Below are 25487 nucleotides of genomic sequence, written 5' to 3'. Positions count from 1 at the left end.
AAAATGGGTGGGACCCACACAACAAAAGCAGTAGATGGACAAAGCAGGGGCATCTCCCAAATTGTTTTCAGGAAACAAAGCATCAAAGTGCAAAAGTCAACTTTCCAATCAAGAAATTCTTCTGATAACTGAATGTCAGCTTGCCTTGTGATGACCATGCCCTCCCTTTAGTGGAAAAGTGTGACTTATTACTGTAAATCAATTTTTTCCACTACAATAAATACCTTATAACATAGTTTTGAATGACATCTGTCTACCTGCAAAGCTCAGGGACAGGAAGAGGATACACCCACAAAAATAAACACAAAAACCTGACCATCGAAGCCCTCAAAAAAGACAAAGTGAAGTGTCAGAATTCTGGAAAACCTAAACCATGAAACATTCTTTTTTTTTAAAATTAATTAATTAATTAATTTTTAAATTTTATTTATTTATTTATTTTTTATTGGTTGTTCAAAACATTACAAAGCTCTTGACATATCATATTTCATACATTAGATTCAAGTGGGTTATGAACTCCCATTTTTACCCCAAATACAGATTGCAGAATCACATCGGTTACACATCTACATTTTTACATAATGCCATATTAGTAACTGTTGTATTCTGCTACCTTTCCTATCCTCTACTATCCCCCCTCCCCTCCCCTCCCATCTTCTCTCTCTACCCCAACTACTATAATTCATTTCTCTCCTTGTTTTTTTTTTTTTTTCCCATTCCCCTCACAACCTCTTATATGTAATTTTGTGTAACAATCAGGGTCTCTTCCATTTCCATGCAATTTCCCTTTTCTCTCCCTTTCCCTCCCACCTCATGTCTCTGTTTAATGTTAATCTTTTCTTCCTGCTCTTCCTCCCTGCTCTGTTCTTAGTTGCTCTCATTATATCAAAGAAGACATTTGGCATTTGTTTTTAGGGGTTGGCTAGCTTCACTTAGCATAATCTGCTCTAATGCCATCCATTTCCCTGCAAATTCCATGATTTTGTCATTTTTTAGTGCAGAGTAATACTCCATTGTGTATAAATGCCACTTTTTTTTTTAATCCATTCGTCTATTGAAGGGTATCTGGGTTGGTTCCACAGTCTAGCTATTGTGAATTGTGCTGCTATGAACATCGATGTGCCAGTATCCCTGTAGTACGCTCTTTTAAGGTCTTCAGGAAATAGTCCAGTCCGAGAAGGGCAATAGCTGGGTCAAATGGTGGTTCCATTCCCAGCTTTCCCAGGAATCTCCATACTGCTTTCCAAATTGGCCTCACCAATTTTCAGTCCCACCAGCAATGTAGAAGAGTACCCTTTTCCACACATCCTCAACAGCACTTGTTGTTTGACTTCATAATGGCTGCCAATCTTACTGGAGTGAGATGGTATCTTAGGGTGGTTTTGATTTGCATTTCTCTGACTGCTAGAGATGGTGAGCATTTTTTCATGTACTTGTTGATTGATTGTATGTCCTCCTCTGAGAAGTGTCTGTTCAGGTCCTTGGGCCATTTGTTGATTGGGTTATTTGTTATCTTGTTTAATTTTTTGAGTTCTTTGTATACTCTGGATATTAGGGCTCTATCTGAAGTGTGAGGAGTAAAAATTTGTTCCCATGATGTAGGCTCCCTACCAAGACCAGTCTGTTCTGTGTTAAGATATGGTATAACCCTTGATTTAACCTCTATGGCTGATCCCATTTCTCTCGCACATAGACAGAGATAGCACTGCTATAGTAACTACCACCAGTACACTTCTTGGCCCTTTAAGATCTGTTCTTGTCAGATTTTTTGCTGCTGTGACTAAAAGGACCTTACCAGCACAATTGTAGAGGAAAAAAATGTTTATTTGAAGTCTCACAGTTTCAGAGGTCTTAGTCCATAGAAGACCATCTCCATTCCTCCAGGTTTGAGGTGAGGCAGAACATCATTTTGGAAGAGTATGGCTGAGGCAAGCAGCTCACATAATGATCAGAGGCAGAGAAAGAGAGACTCCACTCTACAGATACAAATATATACCCCAAAGCCACATCACCAATGACCCACCTGTTCCAGCTACACCCCACCTGCCTCCAGTTACTACTCAGTCAATCCCATCATGGATCAGTTAACTGATTAGGTTAACACAATCATTTCTCCTTCAAGCCTTCTTGCATTGTCCCACACATGAGATTCTGGGGGACACTTTACATCCAAACCATAACAAGATCTGTCTAACACATGAGTCTGAAACCACTAAACCAAGTTTTTCCACTCAGGCTAAGAATACTGCATCTATTCAGAGATAGAAAGTTTCCCATGTACCCACTTAAACCCACACAGCAAGCTCTTGGGAGTCAACTGCCAATCCTGCACCAATGGTATGCTATTATATCTTCACAGGTGTTCTTTCAAAAATCTTCCTAGCATCCTACAGTCAGCACATTCACACCTAGGTCTCCTTACCCAGTAGTACTCCTTGTGTGCAGATAAACAAGAGACCAAAACCACAGGAGAAGCGCACGCGCACGTGTGTGTGTGTGTGTGTGTGTGAGTGAGAGGGGGAGGGCTACAAGAGAGAAAACAGTTACAAATCAGGATGTGCAGATTTTACCAAATACCTTGAGGATCCACCTCCCATGTCTGCAGCAGAAAGCTACTTGCCAACGACTTTAGGTCCCTTCACCCCATCACCTCTACTCTTGGACCTCAAAGCACAGCTGGTGCTTTTGCTTTTGAACTGATGGTCCTAGAAATGCATGCAGAAAGTCCATAAATACAACCTGGCTGAAAACAGATGACACAACAAACATACACCAACCATCTGACAGTTAAATTCATCTTACAACAAAACTTAAAAAAAAAAGAGAGAGAGAGAAAAGAGACACTCCATGGGGGAAGGGGAGAGGGAGCAGCAGGCTCTGGGTGAGTGATCCCAACAGCACCTGGAGTGGAGAGGCCTGCCTAGGAGAGCAAGTGCACTGCCACACAGCTCAGGGGACAGCTACTGCAGAGGCTCACAGACTCCAGATCATCATGAAGCAAGTTCCACTCATCTTGAGACTTTGTCAGCAACCTGTAGCCAAAGCATAAGCAACATCTCACCCAGCGCAAAGGTGACAATTTCCTCTTCATCTTGTCAAAGGAGTTGCTGTTCTTTCTTTCTTCAATGATTACCCAAAAGTGGCTTCTTCCCTGGGCTCCATACCTGCCGGTACTTCCCACTGCCTGTAGCTCCTCTCTACTGACATCAAGATACATATGCTTGTAAAAAATAGGTCTTTCCGAATGAGTGACTCCCACATCCTTCATCAAAATAACCTGCACACTTTGCTGTTCATTACCTTCTTGTATTTTTGAATGAGCTGTTGCTTCTTTCTGCTCCACCCATTACTCACATGGAATGACAAAATTAGATGTGATCCAGCATTCTGGACAGGACTTTATGATCTTGCTCTCAAAGTGCTTAGCACTTCTTCACTTGTAAAAACACTTGAGAAAGTGGGTATGGCTGCAGTCAGAGAAGATCCCAGAGCAGTGCTCATAGACCACCTTCATGCAGATCCCACACACCATGTCCTTACTACACTGCACAGCCAAAGATAGCTCCATATCCTCCTCATAGGCCTCAATGCAAGATATGATGTGCTGTGAGTTCTGGGTCATGGGGGGAGGACCTGCAGCCCATGCATGGCATAGGACTCTCTGGGACAATACACACCGTTCTCTCCATAGTGGCACTCTCCCAGTGCAGTATAGGGGCAGCACAGGGACAAAGCTGTTTCTTACTTTCCACTGCAGTTTGCTCTTTCTCTGATTATTCCTTCCTCACTGAGCCCTGCAGGGGTGCTTCAGTGCAGAAAGGATCAGTGCGACTAGAGTAGGGTTGCCCTGGAACAAATTCAGTGACATTCACCCAGTGCTTGGGATCTGCTCCTATCCTTGAATAGTTGGAATTTTTTTTGACCCATCTTCGCCTGTATTCATTTTGACAAGCAGTCCAACCAAGGCTGAGAGACTTGAGGAAGAAATGGTTTTGTAGTTTTTGAAGTCTGTTTTGCAGGCTTTGAAGCCTGTTTCAATAGCTCTCTATGTTCATATCTGCAGTGGTCTTCATAAATACAGCATTCTTGTTGAAAATGTTTGCACACCATATGGACTGTCAGAGTGATCATGCTAGTAGTGACGATTGTGTCCTTCTTTACAAACCCATGCATAGAATAACTGCAGGTGATCTGTTTAATCCAGCTGCCTTCACTTCCATCACTGACCCCCCCATCCCTTGGTGGGGGGGTAACAACTGTGAGGATGGGGAGAATGTAGTAATTTCTTTCCCTTTGAATGTAGGCTGGACTTAGGGACTTACTTTCATGGAGTAAAGTATGGGAAAATAAAAAGCAGTAACTTTATAATGGAGAAAGCTGGCAGCCATCTTAACCAAGGGATCAAGACTAAGGTCATCAGAGATGAGTCCTGCTGATCTGGATCAGAACATTGTATGATTAGAGTATTGCACTGTGTGGTTTCTCTCCCCAGATAAATAGCCACAGTCTAATTATGAGGAAACATGAGGTAAAGGCATATGTGAGAGGTATTTTGAAGGCAGGTTTGACAAAACTTGGCTATGTGTAGTAGGCAGAGAGGTATGAGTGACAAAGTCTAGCTCATTGGTTTCCAGATTAAACAATTGGATATTGTTGGTTTTATTATTCTATAGATAAAATTGTTTTGAGACTGTTTTGGTTTGGAAATTTATAGTTGAAATACTCATATTGCATGCAGGATCATGAAGCACCATAAGGATACATCAGTTTACTATGGCCGGATGGTAGCTGTTAGAAGAGAAGAGGTACTTGAATACAGATAACCTCAGGAAGGAATGAAAGGTGCATGTGGGACAGGTAGAGAAGGAACCAATAAGAAAAGGAGGTAGGAAAGGAAAGGAGGAGAGTGAAAGAGAATCAGAAAAGAAGGAAACCAAGAGAACAGAGAGAGGCCTTTGGGAACAACAGAACTAGCAACAGGGTTGAAAGCACACGAGAGATGGCATAAGAACAATGATTCTTGAGGGTTGGTAGGGTGCAGAACAAGATGGCATTCATCAGGGCAGTTTCAGGGAGTGATATGGGAAGAAGCCACCCTGGTATCTAGGGGAGGTGAAAATGTGCATGCAGGGATCAGAGACAACTCTGAGGATGAAAGGGAGGATTGAAAAGGGGCTGGGTGGGGATGAGCCCATGGTAGCTCTTACTGTGGTGGTGGTTTTATGTGTGGCTTTTGCTTTGCCTTGTTTCTGTTTATAAGATGAGAAGTACAGGGCAGACTTACAGTTGATGAGCATAACTCAGTGATGAGAAGGTAGTCCCACACACCTCACTAGCATCAGGTACCACAGGTTCAAATGCATTTTATTGGGGCATATATTATGATTCCCCTTAAAGATAAAAGAAATATTCACAAAATTGGCTATATTGACAAAGAAATTAATTTTAAAATTAGTTTTCAGAAAAAAAAATATTGTCTATTATTATTATTTAAACCTTTAATGATATATAGTAACTCATTTGGTTTTGTATTATTTTTAGTTTTACATTTGCTGCCAGGAAACTCTAATTTGGTAATTTTTCATGCATGTTAATTTTCTTGATTATTTTATGCTTTTTCTTTTTTTTGGACTTTTAATTTTATGTCTATTACCATATTATTAACTTTTGGATATACATATTTCATGTTAAAATTGCCCTAATATAGTTGAAAAGAGTCAGGATATAAATAAATTAAGTAGTTCAAACTGGTAGGGACTCTTTTAATCATAAAGTCATTTAAATACTCCCAATTCATAGCCATTATGATAAATCACTTGCAATTTATAATTGAATGTGAAATAATTATAAATTATTTCAAAGAAGAGAAAAATATTAATGGTGCAATTAATTTACAGTATTTATTTTTCTTAAAGATTTCACTTGGGGAAGGGATGAGCTCCTGATGGCAAAGCTGTTTCTCACCATGTCAGGGAATTTTAATGACATTAACTTCTAACTTTTTATACCAGTCAGGAAAAAAACATGCTATACTTACATGATTAAGGAAAAAAACACATTAATCAAATTTAATTGTGTTTTCACTCATTTGATATATGATTATAAAATGCTATGGTTGTTTCTGATTTGGAAACAACTAGAATTAGTTGAGAAAATATATTTCTTCCCTATGAAAAATTAATGTGCACCTTGTAATGGAAAATTTCAAAGTTATGGTAGTTCCTGTGAAAATAAATAAGATAATGTACTAATAATACCATTAGCTGACATCTAGTAACTACTTACTGGATATCAGGAGCCATGCTAGGTGATAAATGAGGGTTTTTGTCTAATCTAATCCTCACAACAGCTCTATCAAGTTAGTGCTGTTCTTATGTCTACATCATCAGTGAGAAAACTAGGAAAATAATTATCCTGTTCAGATTTACATAGTTAATACATTCTGAAAGTGAACTTGAAATCTGGCAGCCTAATGAATGTAAAAGTAAGTTTTCTGCACACTGAAAACATGTGGCCTGCTCCTTGTTCTTTATCTCCATTGATCCTACCCTAAATGAGATTGTTTCATCATTAACATCTGGTCTATGGCTTTAACATGTAAACCAGTGATCCTGAGACTTCATTGCACATCAGAGGTGACTGAAGCAAGGTCATCTTTATTATACACACTACTGAAATTTAACCCTCGGGTAGTCCTTAGTTAACTACTCTAGTTGACATTGTACCTACTTGTGGTAGCTAATGTCCTTCACCTTGTTCTTGATTCCCTTTGTAGTCCTGAAATCCTGCTACGTAACTATCTAGTAACTACTTACTATATATCAGCAGTCATGTTCAGTGATAAATGAGGGTTTTTATAGAATCTAATCCCCTGTCTTGGAGAGCCAATGATCAGACTGATTGAATTGGCTTTCAAGCAGGAGTAAACAAGTGGAAGAGCAGAAGTAAGTTTGGTTGTATCATCCCTTCTCCTGATTGCCACCATGCACATAGCTGCCTTCCTCCATTTCTGTACTTTTCTTCCTTAAGCCTTCCTCTAGCCACGCAAACAGACTCAAGCCAAGCAGTGGGGAGGCTGGGAGTGCCTGCATACTAGTGCTCCAGGGAGTAAGCTTGGACCAATGCAGCATCAAAGCTCAGGCTCCATGGCCTCCTAGGTGGGATAACTGATGATTGTTTTGCACAGGTCCCTGTGAGATCCTCAATATTAATTAACACATGTGAGTGCACTCTGCCATTCACTTTCCTTTTTTTCCTGCCTCACTTCTCCATTATAAGGATCACCTCCTATTTAGATTATTGGACTTTAAATCCTTATCCGATGATCAGCTTCTGCAGGAACCCAAATAGACAGATGCTTCAACAAATGCACTGAGTTATAAAACTAACTTGCCATGGCATGCCAATCTATAAAGCTATGCATTTTTGTTAGGGTCAATGTATGGGATAAAAGCTCAAAGCTGATGGCAAAAAAAAGCAATATTAATAAGATCAGAAGATACCAGCAACTAGTTAGTTGGTTATTATACTACCTTATGACACCAAAACAATACATCTGGTAATACTACCATGTAAAAACAAACTGTGCTCCAGAGATCCTGAGGACTCAGCCACTCATTTACAGTTTTTCTTAATAGCCACTTACAGACCTTTCTAATACCATTATTACAGTAAACACTAAGAAATGGTTGATGATTAATTTAAAAGCAGCTAAATAATTAAATTAGAAATTTCTCTATGACCATTTCTACAGTCCTTAACCAGCTAAATTCTGCCAAGTCAATCAATCTCAGAGGGTTAGTTTCCATATGTGAAAGTTGGATAGTGCCAGATGCTTAAAAATGTACCAAGATCATTATCTGTAACAAATGTTCAAAAAATGTTTGTTGAAATATATTGACTTTCATTATTTCTGAAGACTAAATGGCAATGTTTCTTATGAATGTCTTGGTAGGTAGTAGTATTACTTTTTAGAAATCATGGGTTATGATACATGTATTCCCTTTGGTTATAGCTTTTGTAATATTAGAAACTCATATTTGTATTTTCTGTGTTGTCCAGGTAGCTCTGAACAGAAAAACTTTTGCCCTTATTCAATTATATGAAGAAGTCTTTTCATTCATCACTGAAGCATTTTGCCAGGTAGAAATCAGCAGATGTTCACCCCATATCCAGTAATTGAGAGAAGAACAGAAAAAAAAAAAAAAAAAATATATATATATATATATATATATATATATATATATATATATATATATATATATATAGGACACATGAGGAAACTGTAATTGTGGTTTAATTTATTTCACATTTCCAAGTCATTGTTATCACTAGATATTTTTTCTATTATCTCTTAATTATTTTCTCATATATCAATATTAATTTACTTATTTGTGAATACTTTATAAGCACTTCTGTTTGATACTGTTAATGAGAGAGAGAGAGAGAGAGACAGAGAGAGAGAGAGAGAGAGAGAGAAATGGAATCAAAAGGACCTTACCTTAAGTATTATTTGTTTATATATTACCTAAATTGTTAAGTAACATGATATCAGGGGGTTTTAAACAGAACTAGCCATATCAGGGAATAGATAAAACACATTACCACTATTTTAGTTTGCGTGGTTACGGAAGGTCACTCTAAAAATATCATTTTAGTAGATAAGTAAATGAAGGAATATAAAGTATTAATAGATTTAAGATCCTGTACATGTCATGTATGAAGGTGAAGGTTTGCTAAATTCAATGGAAGAGACATTGAATAGACATGGTTAATTTTAAGGTGTTTTTTTTTTTTCTTTGTTGTTAGGATTTATACATAGAAATTTATAAATGTGATAGCAAGTGAAATCTGATAGGTGATATGAGACGTGGAAATACAGTAGAGGAAGAGAAAATTTCCAACTTGAAGAAGATGCTGGAAAAGCTTCATGGAAAGCTTCATGAAACTGGAGGTCTGAAGAATCAAAGGTCAAATCTGGGTTTCAAGAGTAACTGGGTTAGAGAAGGGTGTTAGAAAATAAGCTCCAGTTAACAGGCTAACTAAAGTGCAGGACACAGAAGGTGAGCAATGATTCATTTTAGTTGAAGGGAAGGATAAATGAAAGATAATACAGGAAGAACACTTCTATCTCTATTATTATACTGTGAAATTCTCTGTAGCAGACAAATGCCTTTGTTCATCTTGGCAATAATAAAACCCAGAAGATAATTGATGTTCAACAATTGCCAACTGACTAAAAGAATGACAGCTTCATGAATCAATTAAAGAGTAGACTTTAGATCTGTCTGTAGAATCCATTGGTTTTCACTTGAGTGACCAGGAGTAGGTACTTTTACTTCTCAGAGTCTTGGTCTCTATATAAAACAGCCATCAAGAAAGAATGTCTGCCATTTTCTAAGGCAGACTCACCAATCACTCCAGTGAGTGAAAGCAAAAGCAAGACATTTTCAGACATTAAAAGGTAGGAAACATTTCCTTTTATACAACCTTCATAAAGAAGCAATGTGGATACTCTACAACAACTGTAGGAAAATATCAGTTTGCAGTGTCCTGGATATCCATCTGCAAGGAAAGACAGAGCAGGGATGTTCAACATAAAATGTTACCTGTAGAAAAAACATTACATAATGTAAAATTAAACTAACCTCAATATTTAAGCCTTCTTTCTATAATGTAAAATAACATAAAAATTTATATCTATGTCTATTTCTGAACGTACATCTGAATCTACGTTTTTTAATTTTTCTAATTGCCTACAAAAATTCTCATTTTTTTTCACTTTTAAAAAGCTTATTTTTTGTGCTATCATAAGATCAGAAGTAATTAAAGTGATAGTTCATGTATTGTGAGCACGTTAGACGTGTAGAGGTTATTATTCATGGGATCAAGCCAATTAAACCAAGAAAAGGTAGACTGGAGAATTCTTTATCAGCCTCAAAACCTGAAGGGAGGTAGAAAATAGTGGGTGCCCAGTTACAAGAAACCCAGCTGAGCCTTAAAATGAATTTATTTGTTTGATACTTTTGATAGATTCCTAGGTTCACTAGAGTTGAAGAAAGAAGGTTCTAATTGCTACCTTTACTTAGAAAGTCAAAAATTATACAATCCAAATTATTAACCTTAGCATTCGTGTGAAATATTTTGAGATGGTAATCTCTCCAAGTATACTCAGTGATTTAGCTACCAGGGAGTCACTTGCAATTACAAATAAAATGCAGACAATTAAACTTATTGTGACAGAATTCTTGACATAAGCCACTGGGAATCTGCATAAGGTTCCCAGGTGATTCGTAGGTACACAGAGGTTTATGAACAACAACCCCAGACATTCTATCAGCTAAAATTTGTGATTATATGGATTTTTTTTAATTCCCTCATGAAGATGTTGAAATCATAATAATCACATTTAAGCTACAATTTCCTTCATTTTGAAATCTCTTTAATGTCTACTTGTCTTTCCATTTTTCATCACATAACGTGTTTCAGTTAGGTTGATCTAACAGATAGCTCTCAGGCTTCAGAATGTGGAAAGCTGAATTCTTCAGTATAACACATGGGTACTATTTTAAAATTTTTCTGACAGCAAAACAATATCACAGAAGTTCAACTATTTAGTTTAGTGTTGATTACAGAGAATTGCAGATCCCACTGATGCTATAATGTTCCTACTTTTCATTTAGAAAATATGCACATATTTGCTTAAACACTATGTACTCAACACCGATGTCCTCATAGGACAGTGCATAGCCAAAATAGGGAATATTTGATAGTGAGGTAAAGGAAGTAACCATAGTAGTAAAATCTTCATGCATTCTGGGAAAAGAGGCTGGACTGCCATTCTATAAATCTTTGCAAAGTGTAGAGAGCTTTGAAAATCCCCTTAACAAAATCTACATCATGCAAGTCTAATGTAATGTATTGTAGATGCCCTGTTGAAAAGGGAGAGAAAGGGAGGAAAAAAAGAGGGTCGTTTTTTTCAGGTGCCAGTCATGTGCCATATCAGCATAGCCTTCTGCAGAGCACTCTGTAAAACAGAACTTCTTCACCCAAATTTAGTAGCAAATAGAAATATAAACAATTAAAATAATAAAAAATAATTCAAAAAATGATTCTGCCAGGTGAAAATATTTTGAAACATATTTTGGATCAAAGGCAAAATGCAAAATTTAATAGAAGAATTTCTAGGGAAAAAACAAAAAAAGCTAAACAAACACATTTTTGATATTACATCTAATTTCTCAGAGGAAATCTCATATAATCAAAACACTAATAGCAAATAAGAGTTTTTAAAATAAAAATTCAATATACAATTCAAATAATCTTTAAAATAAAAAGATTAATGAAGTGAACTAAGAGAAATCAAAAGGAGAAGATTGAGATAAAAATGGAAATTAAAAAATTAGACAATTTGGAATAAAAAATTGAAAACTAATAAAAAACTGCCCTTGATCAATATTATAGAGAAATCAGCATAATAAAAAAGCCACACATAAAACTTAAAAGGTAGAGATTATCAAGTTTCAAAAGTACAAATGGAGAAATAAGTATCAAAACAAGCACAGAAGCTGGCCCTTGGCGCACGCCTGCAATCCCAGTGGCTTAGGGAGGCTGAGGCAGGAGGATCCAAAGTTCAAAGCCAACCTCAGAAAAAACAAGGTACTAGCAAGTCAGTGAGTCCCTGTGTCTAAATAAAGTACAAAATAGGGTTGGGGATGTGACTCAGTGGTCGAACATCCCTAAATTCAATCCCTGGTCCTCTCCCCCCAAAAGAACAAACAAACAAACAAAAATACAGACCACCTTGTTTAAATCAAAACAAATAATTTGTTTAAATTCAGGTGATATATTATTTGGCAGGGGTGACGGGTACTGATTGCAATAGGTGTAAAATATGTGAAGAGCCCAGAGTTCATAAAGAAAATAAAAGGTAATATCCAAATGCACAGTGGTGATGTGCTGGCATATCTTTGCTGATGGTGTCACCAGTGATGCAATTTTTATTTCCTTGTTAATGTTTTTCTGATCAGTTTTATTTTTTGACTGTGGAGTTTTTAAACATTGCAATGGAGATTTCACCTACGTAAAGCTACAAGGCCTTTACTATTTTCTTATGTGTTGTAAGTTTGTGTGCATTCTTGTGTTTTGTGTTGTATGTCTGTATGTGCATATGTCCATATTTCTTATATGAGAAGCGCTCATGAAAAAATGGATCCGAATTATTATTATTATTTTTATTCACGCGACTTAAATGGTTTAATTTAAATTAGGTAAACAGCTGTTAAGGATTGTTTTTAAAGTAGGTTAACAGATCTGTTTGTTTACTTCACCTTTCCTTTTCATTATATTTAATAATTCTTTTCAGGATAATGTCTCTTTAGCATCATTGCCAGAATTCCTATCTTCATCCCAGTGCCGGTGAAGACAAAGATAAAACCAAACTACAGCTTCTATGATAGCTATCACAGTAAACTGTATAAACTGATGCATCAATGAATATAACTCAACAAGTAATGCTCAATCAAGGGGGAGGAAACGGATTTTGGGAGGAAATGGACATATTGATAGATTCCTCCGCTTTGAACTGCTTGCAGAACTTGCCTGGACTATGTAACTATCGTTTGGTGCAGCGAATTGTGGTAATGCTGGCATATCTTTGCTGATGGTGTCACCAGTGATGCAATTTTTATTTCCTTGCCAGCGCACCCCATGTTAATTGTGGTAGTGCTGGCATATCTTTGCTGATGGTGTCACCAGTGATGCAATTTTTCCCAAGGAGCCGTCAATTGGCTTGGTGTCGTGGCATTTCTGTATCCTCCTCCCTTCTGCTAGTGATGGTCTAAAATTTGGGGGCCAATGGCTATATGCTGGACCGGTCGGTAGTCAGTGACGGGTATGATCCAATTGCAGTGGTATCAACCTAAGACAGGAGGCTGATGCCTAAAGGTCAGTTTTCCGATGACGGGTAAGAACCATATGTTGAATTGGACAACCTACCAGGCATGGTCCTTAAGCCACATTAACCTCACTCCCCCACTGGCACCAAGGCCAAATTTGGGGGCCAACAGAGGTGAGGCAAAGAACCTCACCCCCCCCCACTGGTGCATAGACCTATCCACAAGTATGGCTGTATGCTGGACCGGTAGTCAGTGACGGGTATGATCCAATTGCAGTGGTATCAACCTAAGACAGGAGGCTAACGCCTAAAGGTTAGTTTTCCGATGACGGGTAAGAACCATATGTTGAATTGGACAACCTACCAGGCACGGTCCTTAAGCCACATTGCTTGTTGTTTAATTAATCAGAAGGGGGGAGATGCTGGGAGCCATTAGCCAAGTAGGTATGACAATTTTCTTGCCAGCGTACCCCATGTTGCTTAGTGGAAGGACTCATGGAAATAGGACATTTTGCAGTGACATTGCATGTAGGTGACCTTGCTCAAGGACCAGGGCGGATCCGGGTTTAGGGTGTTCCTGGTTTAGGATATTCCAAGTTTAAGGTTATTCCTGCTGGGAATAGGGCGTATCCTGCTGCCTGAGTTCCCCTTGAGTTCTCACGGGATTCAGACAGTATTTTTTGGGAGACAGAAGCCCAGTGGGGGTGGATTTGGGCAGAGAACGTGGATTTCCCCAGAACGTGTGTAGAGTGCCAGTGTGAGTTCGGGAATAAAGAGTTGCTGTTTGAATCTACAAGCTGTGTGGTGGCTCGTGATTTTGTGCCCAGCCAGACTGCGGCAGTGATGAGGGCCAGGAATTTACACCGGGACATTCACCCCAAGTATGAAAGCTAAGATAATTCAGTTGATCCTCAACTATATTAAGGTACCATTTCTGAACTAAAAGAAGGGAAAATGCAAACATTTGAGAGTATTTGTGAAACTATGACCCAACTCTCTTAAATACTGCAATGGAAAAAGCCATCTGCCAACTGCATAGATTATTATTTTCCCATTAAAATGGGGAAATAAATAAATGCAATCATATTTGTTGAACAAATATAAAAAGAACAAGACAGTGGAAGACTTAGTGAACATCTCCTACAGGAAAATGGATGAGCATCACCTACAGGACAATGGATGAACTGGAATAGACAGGGCAGCAATGGCATGCAGATTTAAACTGTGTTAAAGAAAGATATATTCAAATCCTAACTCCAGTAGGCATAGTGGCGCAAACCACCTGTAATTCCAGTGGCTTGGGAGGCTGGGTCAGGAGAATTGCAAGTTCAAAGCCAGTCTCAGCAACTTAGCAAGACCTTAAGCAACTTAGTAAGAACCTCTCTCAAAATAAAAACTAGAAAGAGTTGGGGATGTGGCACCTTAGTTAAGTACCCCAGGATTCAGTCCCCAATACCAGATAAACAAAACAAACAAATAAAAACACATAGACATCAGTACTACACAATGTGACCTCATTTGGAAGCAAGGTCTTTGTCAACATTTACTCACAGAACCTCTGAAAGGGAAGCTTATGTGTAGAGACCCAAAGAGATCTTCACAGAAAAAGAAGGTTTGGAATGAAACTTATACAAGCAAAGGAAAGCCACTGCAGGCAAATTCTCAGAATTCGTAAAGAGGCATGGAAGCCGAATTTTCAGGTTTTGTAACAGTGGACCACTTCGTGCTTTGAATATGGCCCTTGCTATTCTGCCACTGCTGCTTAACCACATATCTTAAAATGGACATGTTTTCTCCACTCTCCCTCTACCAAATTAACAAGTCCCCCTCCAGGGAACACCTGGAATGTAGTCTTTGAATAGCTTCTTAAAAAAACCCACTGTTCTCCCTGATGGAGAGAATCAATGCTTCTGGGAACGGAATCCCCTACGCTTCTCCTTTGATAGCAGAGCAATTAAACTTCTTTTTCTTTTTTCTCAAAACCATGTTCTCATTATTGGATTGGGACTGGGGACGAGGACCAAGCTTTCAGTAACAAATTGGTCACCCAGATGGGACTCCAGAGCAGCCCCTCCTCCAGCTTTCTTGGGCAGGCCTGGCACTCTGAGCAACACCACTTCCATGCTGAGGATGCAAGGTGGCCAATAAACTTGTTACCTCCATTGTGCAAGGATAGCAGGACACCAGAAGGAAGGGTTTAAAAAAAATTAAAATCCTTTCAACACAGTGCTGGCTGTTCCAGCACTGCTTCTCAGCCTGGCCCCAGTCAGCTGTAAATCATCTTGCTGTGGGTCAGGGACACTAGTTCTGGGGCTGAGGGGGAAAAAAAATCCCAGGAAATCTGTCTGGGATCCAAAGAAATGGGCAAAGAGGATTTGGCCTCTGTCTGGCCTTCCAGCTTCTTTTGCCCATGGGAATAAAACCAGAGTTTGAGAACAGGACTCATTTGGCCACTTTAGCTGGCTGGTAAGGTCTGTGTGCGCTGTAGGCTTCACTGTTTCTTTCTGGGTTCCTGTCTCATGGGTTCAAAGAATGAAATCCACGGATGGTGGCAGAGGGCATAAATGAAAGGAATAAGTTTTGTTTGAATGAGAGAAGGAAAGATGGAGTTCGTGTGATGTGAGGGGAACTAGCAGAAGCTTTTTCCATTTGGGTTTACTAGTCTAGGAATATATGGCTTCTAGATAAAGCTATTGATCAGAGTCCATGTTAATGGATATTAAAAAGGCATTGGGGCTAATGGTTGAAATCTATGTTGTACAGGTATTAGGAGAGTACCAAGGTTATTGTCTTGGTCCATAACTTTCTAATTGACTGTCTCTTTAGTCCTTGAGTCTGAATTTTTTCTGTGACTCCATTTGGGTCCATCCCACCTCCATTTTTCCTCACTGCTCTGGGTCAAAGGAATTAACTAGAATGTTTAACTTCGTGGGGTGGCCTTTATATTTGAAAAAGAAAATCTTAATTGGGGCCCATTACCCTGACTTTCCTCTGTTGTTCAAGGGCATATGCTGCCAGTCACAAAGGACATAGCAATGACTTTCAGCACTGTTAGATTATACCCTTGTGACAAAATGACCTCCCCTTTTAAGATCTGACAGGATGCTCCTTTGGCAGGAGGACATTTCTGGGTACAGCCCTGCCTGTTCCCCATAGAGCTAAAATACAAGTGCACCCTGGAATCTCCTTGTATGCCGGTGCCTGTGTCTTAGCCCTGCTGATTTCTGCAGTGAGAGGTCCCCAAGAGTCTCTGTATGGTCAATGTGGCTTAATTAGACAGAGAGCCCTAGATTTAAAAAAAAAAAAAAAGTCTCTGGGTACAATGTATAATTGACGGTGGGGAATTTGCTTAAAGTTGGTGGCATTGTGATAATAAGGGAGAAAAGTCAAGCTCCACAATATCTGTGCTCCAACTCCTTGAAAGAAAACTGAAAAGAAAAAAAAAAAAAGATTAAGGCACATTGTTTTGTATATGACAGACTGTCCCTTCCCTCTCCTGGGATAAAATTTGTTGTGTGAATTAAATGTACAGATACCATTCTCACCCCAAAAGCAGTAACTTCATTTACAAGTGCCTCCCAGGAAAAGGAAACAAAGTCTACTCTGCTGCTATTTCTCCTTTGCTAGCAAAGCATTAAAATTTCTTTTTCTTTTTTTCTCAAAACGCGTCCTCGTTGTTGAATTGGCATAGGGGACAAGGACCAGGCTTTTGGTAACAGTTTCAGAAGGAAGATGGTCCTGCCAGTACCGTGATTTTGGACTTCTAAAACTGTGAGACAATACATTTCTGCCTTTTTAAGACATCCATTTCTGGTGTGTGGTTACAGCAGCCCTAAGAAGTGAATAAAGCTCCTAGTGGTAAGAGGCCCGTTTGTCAGGAGAATATAGAAATTCTTATTCAATCAACAGCAAATAATGAGGCTTCAAAATGAAGCAAAAATAATTCCAGCAGCTAGGGAGGCAGAGACAGGAGGATTGAGTGTTTAAAGCCAGCCTCAGAAATGACAAGGAACTAAGCAACTCAGTGAGACCCTGTCTCTAAATAAAATACAAAATAGGGCTGAGGATGTGGTTCAGTGATAGAGAGTGTCCCTGGGTTCAATCTACAATGCCAATAAATAAATAAATAAATAAATACATACGTAATAAAGCAAAAAATGATAATTGATAGAAATTTAAAATATGACAAATCACAAATTAGAAATTTCAACTCTATAATTCAATAATTGTGGAAAAGTATGTAGAAATGTGAAAGCATATTAAATACCTATAAACAACACTATAAATTAGGCAGATTGTCATTTATAATCCCTTTAACACAAAGTGTACAATAAACTGTAACAATAAATTGAATGCATTAGTCTTTTCAATTGTACTAAAAAGTTATTAAACAATGGAATTTTCTCATGTATATTTTGTCTATAATTTTGTTTTAAATTCTGTCTTCTGTTGCCATTTTCTCTTTCAAAGTGCTACAAATACAAGTCTAACATATTACCAGTGAATATTGATGAAAAACTCGTAATTTCATGCTTATGACAGAAGAACTAGCCATATATATATACTGAAAAAGTAAATTATGACATGATGCTTTTATATTTTGAAGTAAATATAAATTTAGATTATAATATAAAAATACACATTCAAAATTTCTAAGCAAAATCTCTTCAATGATTTTTATAGATAGGTATTTTGACTGAGTTTGAACTGAACATTTTGTTTAAAAATCTGATATTGAGTGAGAAGAGTTAATGAGGTATGTCTCTTTTATTTTTACTAGAAGTAACTGAATAAGACTTATTTTCAGATAATAATAATGTTGGTAATACATATGTTGAAGTGTATGTATAATAAACATTATTCTGTAAAATTTGTTGACCATGAAAAAAAAATCATCAGATAAGGTATTTCTTTATATATAAATATATATCTACCTACCCATCTATCTATACACATATGTGTGTATGTATATGCATGTATATATACACACACATATCTATATATCTATATATCTATATCTATATATCTATATCTATATCTATCTATATATATATATATATATATATATATAAATTTTTTTTGGAGGGGGAGCTAGGGTCACCTTGCAAGATCCATGTTCTGTTGAAATTTTCATGGCAGGATAGAGTTCTCCATTTTCCATAAGGACCCCCAGCCCCTGACAAACACTCATCCTTAACTATAGGCCATTTTATCCCTAAGAATTTTTGGTAAAATACAAAAAGACAGCTGCTGCTAAAATAGAAATGCACTAGAATAAAAAAGTAAGGGGCTGGGGTTATGGCTCAGCGGTAGAGCACTCGCCTCGCATGTGCAGGGCCTTGGCTTCAATCCTCGGCAACATATAAAAATAAATAAATAAATAAGTTATTGTGTTCAACTACAAAAAAAAAAAATATTTTTTTAAAAACGCAAATCTTCACCTTTAGCCCCTGTGCCTGTCTCTGGAAGGCCAGATCACTCTCTGGGTGTTCCTTCATGACCCTGGAAAAGTCTCAAATGAGGATCCCCAGGATGGACAGCATTCAAATGTATCTGAGCCAAGGACTTTGGGCTGAAAGCATTCCTATTAAAACCCAAAGAAGGTATGTGCTGATTACCCATGGTTCTTCTGAACAGGGGTGCATCCCTCCAGAGCAGCAAAGGGAGGGGAATGGTACTTGGAAGAGGAAGGCAGAGGTGGATAGATAAGAAACAACAAAATTCAGGCCCTCCATGATGAATTTGTTGTAGTTAAATTCTCTCTATATATAAAAGGAAAGTTCTAAACATCTATTCAAAAGCTTATTTTTCTCATGTCTGTAAGTGAGAAAAAGAATGAAGAAGTTGAGTTCTCCTAACAATTTTTTTTAAAAAAATTATAAAGCATTCTGGAATGTTCCCACATTTTCTGTCTCTAACAGTGAAAAAAGAATTTAAAAAATAGATTTAAACAAAACACACATACACACAAATAATTCATCTAAATCACAAAAGGGAGTTAAGATTTTAGCAGTTATAGAATGAAACATTTCAGCAATCCACATTATCTAAAATATTTTGTGATTGAACTTTCAATATTTCTATATAAGAAGAAATTTCTGAAAGTTTATTCTGTTCTCATGTTTTGTTCTGAGCTCCATGGTCTACATATGATTACTGTTCAGAATTGTAGAGAAGAGAGAAGACTGTATGTACTGCCTGAGAAAGGGAGCACATGCTTAGGGAATTGGAGAAGGCATGTAGATTCCAGGATATGTTGAATCAAAAAGCTAAAGAATGCTTAACCTCTCCCTTTCCTAAGCAGTCAGATGGAATGTATGATTTGGAGAGGGTGGAGATGAAGATGTGGGAGTCAGGGGAAATCCTGGGGAATAGTCTTTGAAGCACACTCTACTTTTCTAAAAATCACTTTGGAAATCAAAGGCTTCTTTCTAAGCGTTATATATCAGAGATGACTAAAGTTCAGAGTTCACACAGTGCCAAATGACTTACCCCTGTCATTCCTGTGTCCCATTCGTTCATGCATCCATTTCACTGTGACTTTCTGTAGTCACACTTTCATTTCTTGTTCTATTTTCTCTCCTGGTTTGGTTTTGCAGTTTGGTATTTTTAATTTCTCCTTTGCGTCTATTCATGTCCTTGGTTCCTGTGCTGTCTACCTCACCCCAAAATTCACATTTCTCCTGGCCATTACCATTGAGATTTCCTTATTTTTAGCTTTGTGCATTCAGGCTCCTCCATCAGGCCCTATCTCAGAGGTTGATCTCAGACCCAAGGTACCCAGGAGGCATCACATCTGCTTCAAGAATGGGCTGTGGTTTGTTCACAAGGTGATCAAGTAGCCTGAGGAATGTTCCTAGGCTGGACCGCAGAAGAGGAACAAAGCTGTCAGTGGTTTTGCTTTGTTACAGTTTATTGTTTAGATATGATGAAACCAAGGAAGACAAAATACTTTGGTTAAATGGTTCTGACACATGCATTTTCTAACTTACAATTTATAGTCTTAACAAAATCACACAGACTCATCAATAAAGATGAAAATCAGTGACATCAGTCTAGGCTTTCCACACAATTCTGCCCCTGAAATGATTTTGCCCCCAAAGACTAGTCCCAGGCTTTGATCTCACACAGACCAGTGCTTTTCCATCCTGACTCTGTGACCCCTTCCTCTTGTTAAATTTGAGCTTGGAGTTCCATTTATAAAAGGATTTCTAGAAGTCTGAGCTCTACTTAAAAATATCTTAATTAATAACTATAATGTGTACTCTATCTGTAATAGTATTCATAAATACAAAATAAATTGATGCAGAAAAGCAATGGAGTCCTATGTTTGCTAACAAAATATCTGAAATAACTAATATGAAAAACACTATAGTTAATTATTATAGGTATTCTCAGCAATAGCCACTAAGATAATGTTTGCCAATGATTTGCAAAATGTAGTCTATTTTTACAAAAGAAGAAATACAATGAAATATACAAAAAAGTTTTACAGTCGAGTGAAATGTGCATAGAAAAGAATGAGAGAATCAACGACTTGATAGAATTATTGATGACATTTTTGTTGTTACTTTATTCCTAAAATGTTTTACATAAAATAAATTTTGCTTCTAAAATGAAAATAATATAACATTAAAGTAGAAAGGGATGGTACCAGGGACTCTGAGAGGCTGACTTTATTAAAACCATGATTATCTAGACTTGCAGATGCTCCATGGGTAAGTAAAAACAGGATAAAGCTTGGCATGTTTGTCTTTGTTTTGTCTCCATTATTATCTTAAGCTTTGTGACACCCCTCAGCTCTGTGTGTGGACATGTTAATCATTTAAGGCACGTTCATATAAAAACTAGTTAACACAAGGCTTATTAACTCTAATTTTTCCTAACCTATCTCATCCTTTTTGAAGACTGAGGCAAGAATTGCAGCATCCTGTTTTGGACCCTGGAGTGGTGACTCCAAGTCTCCAATCCTGGCCCCCTTTCAGGATCACAGGTCTGAGAGACAAACATTCTGAGCAGCATGTGGAAATTGCCTCTTCAGAGTGATCAAGACTTCTCCAGAGCTATCTCACAGAACACAGTTTGACCCAGACAGCTTTATCAGACATACTTTCCACCCTAGCCCCAATTCTTCCTCTATTTAAACTTAAAGCTTAGAAGCCCTATGATGGCCTGAGATGCTGGATCTCACTTTGCTTTCTTAATATGGTCATATTGATGAAAGTCCTTTTTCTGTTTGTCACCATTACTTTTTCTGTGTGATTTTTGGTGGCATATGACCAGAGCTGGAACTAGTTACTTGTGTCCCCTAGGGACATATTTCTGGTCTAAGATATTAGTAATAATGTATTCAAAACTAAAAAAAGAATCACCCTGAGGAAAAAAAATAATTTCTGGTCTCTATCTTCTAATCTGTAAAATAATTGCTAAAGCAAAATAACAATAATAATAATAATAATAACAAAAATAAGATAAATAAATAAATTAAAACTCTAATATTTAAAACTACTGTGTTTGCAGTTCTTCCAAGCATCAGACTGACATAATTATAAGTGTATGATTCTGTTCTCATTGAGGCTTTTAAAAAAAGGTATTCTATTCTTTTAGATATAGCCACAATAAAATTATTTAAATAATCTCTTATTTCTTTTCTTTTTGGGGGTCAGAACAGTTACTGGGGATTAAACCTTTAGGCACTTTACCCCTGTACCACATCCCAGCCATTTTAATTTTTTTTTAATTTTTAGACAGAATGTCAATAAGTTGCTTACAGCCTTTCTGAATTGCTAAAGCTGGCCTCAAACTTGTAATCAGTCTGCCTCAGCTTTCTAAATTGCTAGGATTACAGGCATGCACCATTGTGCCTGACCTATAGATTTCTTCTTAAGAAAATAGGAATCACCTATAGTAGAAGTTCTCTGAATAATTACAGTATATAAGCTTTAACAATACAAAATACAGCAACTATCACATGACTTAAATACCATGTTCTATACATCCCAGTGACCTTTGATCAAAGAGGTAGAAAGTCAACCCAAGTCAATACTACTGCTAGGGCTACAGACAAATGAATACTCAATTCATTTTCTTGCCATTGTCTGACCTCTTGAAAAGAAAATCTCACCTTGGCTGACCTCTACTGGGAAGGTAGAAGACTAAGAGGCAATGAGTTCAATCCATAAAATTAATACAGTCCATGCAATTAGTGTAACATACTCCAACATGATGTATAGAGAGTTATTTTTAAGGGATAAATGGGAGGTTTCCTACAGAATTACTAATACTCTTCCTTGGAATATATGGTGCAATGTTGCCCAAGGTTCCTGTCTGTATTGCATTCCAAATTTGATTGACTCATTCACCATGCAGACTGCAGAGAAACCTCTGGACAACCTCTTCTGAAATGGAGACTTCCTGTTGAGGGACATCTTAATGTAGAGAAACATAGGTAGATGTTTCCCACAGGTGAAGAAGGACAAGGCTCAGCGTCTTTTCCCAGAAACCCCAAATATAGTATATTTTCTTCCCTGAGGATAAAGTTCAGGAAAACTAAGACTATCTAAATCATGAATAATATTGGAGACATAAAAAGCCTGCATTCTGTAGAAATGTATAGTCCTTGGGACTATATTATAATCCATAGGTGATCTTCATATACCATGCAAATATTCAATTTGATATCCTCCTTCACTTGATGGTTTTAACATCCCTTGATAATCCTTGCCATAATGAAATATTTCCCTAAGGATCCCCAAATCCTACTATTCCACTGTTATCCTGTGCTGCCTATACACATTCACCAGTCTCCATTCTTATCAACTGGTGCTACTTGGATTTTTCAGATGAAGAACTTTCTCCTCCCTTTAATTATCAACTTTCAGATTAAAGTGTTAGAATAAAAGCCATCTTCAACAATAGCAATTTGTTGCTTTTTGCTTTCTATTTTTAAAATAACATTACTATTTGAATACTTATTTCTATGGGCAAAAGGTTAATGAAACCCTTCCCACATGTGCCTGAGAATTTGACTTTCAGTTAACTTCTTCACTTTGTTTCCCTGGAAACAGATAAAGACGGTAAATTACTAAGCAGCATTGCTTGTGGTGCAAATTACTACTCATTAGTAAGTTGCATGTGGACTGAAAGAATAATACCTGATATGAAGTCATAGGTGTTGTTTTCCCTGAGTGCAATAACTCTGGGGACAGAACCCATTAGAAGGAGGTCTAAGGAGCTGTTCAAGAGATGAGGTTTCTAAGACAGAGCATTTCTCACACCCTCCTGTGGTGACCTCCCCTTCTTGCACTTGAGTTGTCTGATGTATGTATGGCTCTTAGGCTTGGATTGAAGGGGAACATCCACTGGCAAGTTCTGATGCCTGTCCTATATTCGCCCACACAGACTTGTCTGTGCATGGCCTTTCTTAACCCACAGAGTCTGAAGGTCTAGTTGATCCTTTGATGGCAATGAAGAGCTTCCTTTTATTGTGATATAATACGATTTCCAAGCACCACCTTCTGCTTTTTCTGTCCAGATGACAACTGGATTTATCTGAGAGGCACTCTTTGCTTGTTTAATTTGTTCCTTTTAGTTATCCATGACAGTAGAATGTATTTTAACATACATACAAGGAGCATAATTCATCCTTGTGGTTGTACATGATGTGGAATTACACTGGTCATGTATTCATAAATGAACATAGGAAAGTTATGTCTGATTCATTCTACTGTCTTTCCTATTCCCATCCTCCCTCTCTTCCCTCCATTTCGCTTTGTCTAATTCAATGAATTTCTATTCTTCCCCAGCCCCGCACCTCCCCATTATGTGTTACTATTCGCACATCAGAGAGAACATTCAGCCTTTGTTTTGGGGGGACTGGCTTATTTCACTTAGCATGATAGTCTCCAGTTTCATCCATTTACCAGCAAATGCCATAATTTCATTTTCCTTTATGGCTGAGTAATATTCCATTGTGTATATATACTACATTTTCTTCATCCCTTCATCTGTTAAAGGGCACCTAGGTTGGTTCCATGGTTTAGTTATTGTATGTTGAGGTGCTATAAACATTGATGTGGCCATGTCACTATAGTCCTTTGAGAATATACCCAGGAGTGGGATAATTGGGTCAAATAGTGGTTCCATTCCAAGTGTTCTGAGAAATCTCCAGACTGCTTTCCAGAGTGGTTGCACTAATTTCTTTCTGGTGAAGAAATATAATCAAATTATGAAAAATGGGCCTGTAAGAACTTCAGGATAAGAGTTTCTAGGCTTCTTCTATAAGTAGAAATATATGACTTTAAAATAATATAATTCCAAATAAAATTTGGCATTGGGAGAACTTGACATAGCGCTTCAGTGTTATAGTTGAAGCTCTCCTCTCTTACTGATAGCATTGGCAGGATGACTTATTTACTGCATTCTCTTGCACTATAAAACTAATTTAAAATTAATGATACCAATAATTCTATTGATACTAACTTCAGGTTTTTCTATCCTCTGAATAGATACCACTAAGTTGTTGTGGACCTTATGCTATTTTCTAGATTACTAAAGAAACTATTCTTTTCTCTTGTAGTTATCACATTTATTTGATAGAGAATTATGTTATTTTTTCCATTTATGTTCAAGTTTTGCTTTCTCTATTGATTAATTTGTGTTAAGTAGTTAAAATCCTTAAGTGGTTCAAAATAAAAACTATATTAAATATCTATATTCAAAGTGTGACCCACTCTTTCAGGAGTATATTATTTCATAGGCAAGAGAAAATTAGGGTAATTAGGCATATTAACTCTGAAATCAGGCTGACAGGCATTTCATTCTCAGCTGTTCTATGTCCTGGGTGATTATTTAATAAGTCTATTTTATTTTCTTATTTGGTCAATTAGGATAGTAATGCTCAAAAACTACTGAGCACAATTATGTGCACTATATTAATGTAGATGTTATAAATAGTGTTATATAAATTATATTGTAAATTTTTTATGTAATGCAGATATCATATAGTAAATGCTGCATGTAAAACAATTCAAGAAATGACAGAAAATGTAGTAAAAAAACCCTCCAATTTATTGATCATATTATTATTAAATCATTCAGAAAGTTGATGTAGCTGGTGAGTTTGGTGTTGTGAAAGAAGTTCTTAAAAAATAGATATTATTGCTGGTAAATAACTCTGAGTTAAGGAAGTTCTGAGAAAATTGGACTTTCCACAAGGGGAGTAATGGAAAATAAGGATTAAAATAGAAGAAAGACCAAGCTTTTACCTCTTACATGTTCTTGGTGAATGGCCATAGTAATTCTCTCTATACTCATTTTTAATCTGCTGGTCTGCACTGGTTCAACTAAGGTTCAGCAAGATTTCTGACTGATTTGACAGCATTGGCTGCAGGATACCTCTCCTCTCTCCCTGAAAATGAGAGAATTTCTCCTGTGAGGGAGTGTTTGGTCCTTCAATGTTGTCCACACTGAAGATTTCATTGCTTGGTACTTTGACCCCAAAGCATTACTTTACTCCCAAACAGACAGCTAGAATGTGTCAGAATTCCCATGATTCTTAAGGATGGGAATAGAAGGAAATAAGAAAGACCTT

General features: G+C 37.3%; 1 pseudogene; it reads right to left on the bottom strand.

Annotated features, from left to right (window-relative positions):
- Nucleotides 1–2920: 2920 nt before the first annotated feature.
- On the bottom strand, nt 2921–6302 carry LOC114095182 (E3 ubiquitin-protein ligase makorin-1 pseudogene; annotated as a pseudogene).
- Nucleotides 6303–25487: the final 19185 nt, after the last annotated feature.

The sequence above is a fragment of the Marmota flaviventris genome, chromosome 1 (assembly GCF_047511675.1).
Source record: "Marmota flaviventris isolate mMarFla1 chromosome 1, mMarFla1.hap1, whole genome shotgun sequence".
NCBI classification, from domain to species: Eukaryota; Metazoa; Chordata; class Mammalia; order Rodentia; family Sciuridae; genus Marmota; species Marmota flaviventris.
Note: the sequence above shows the minus strand (reverse complement) of the source record. Positions and strands in the feature narration are given on the sequence as shown.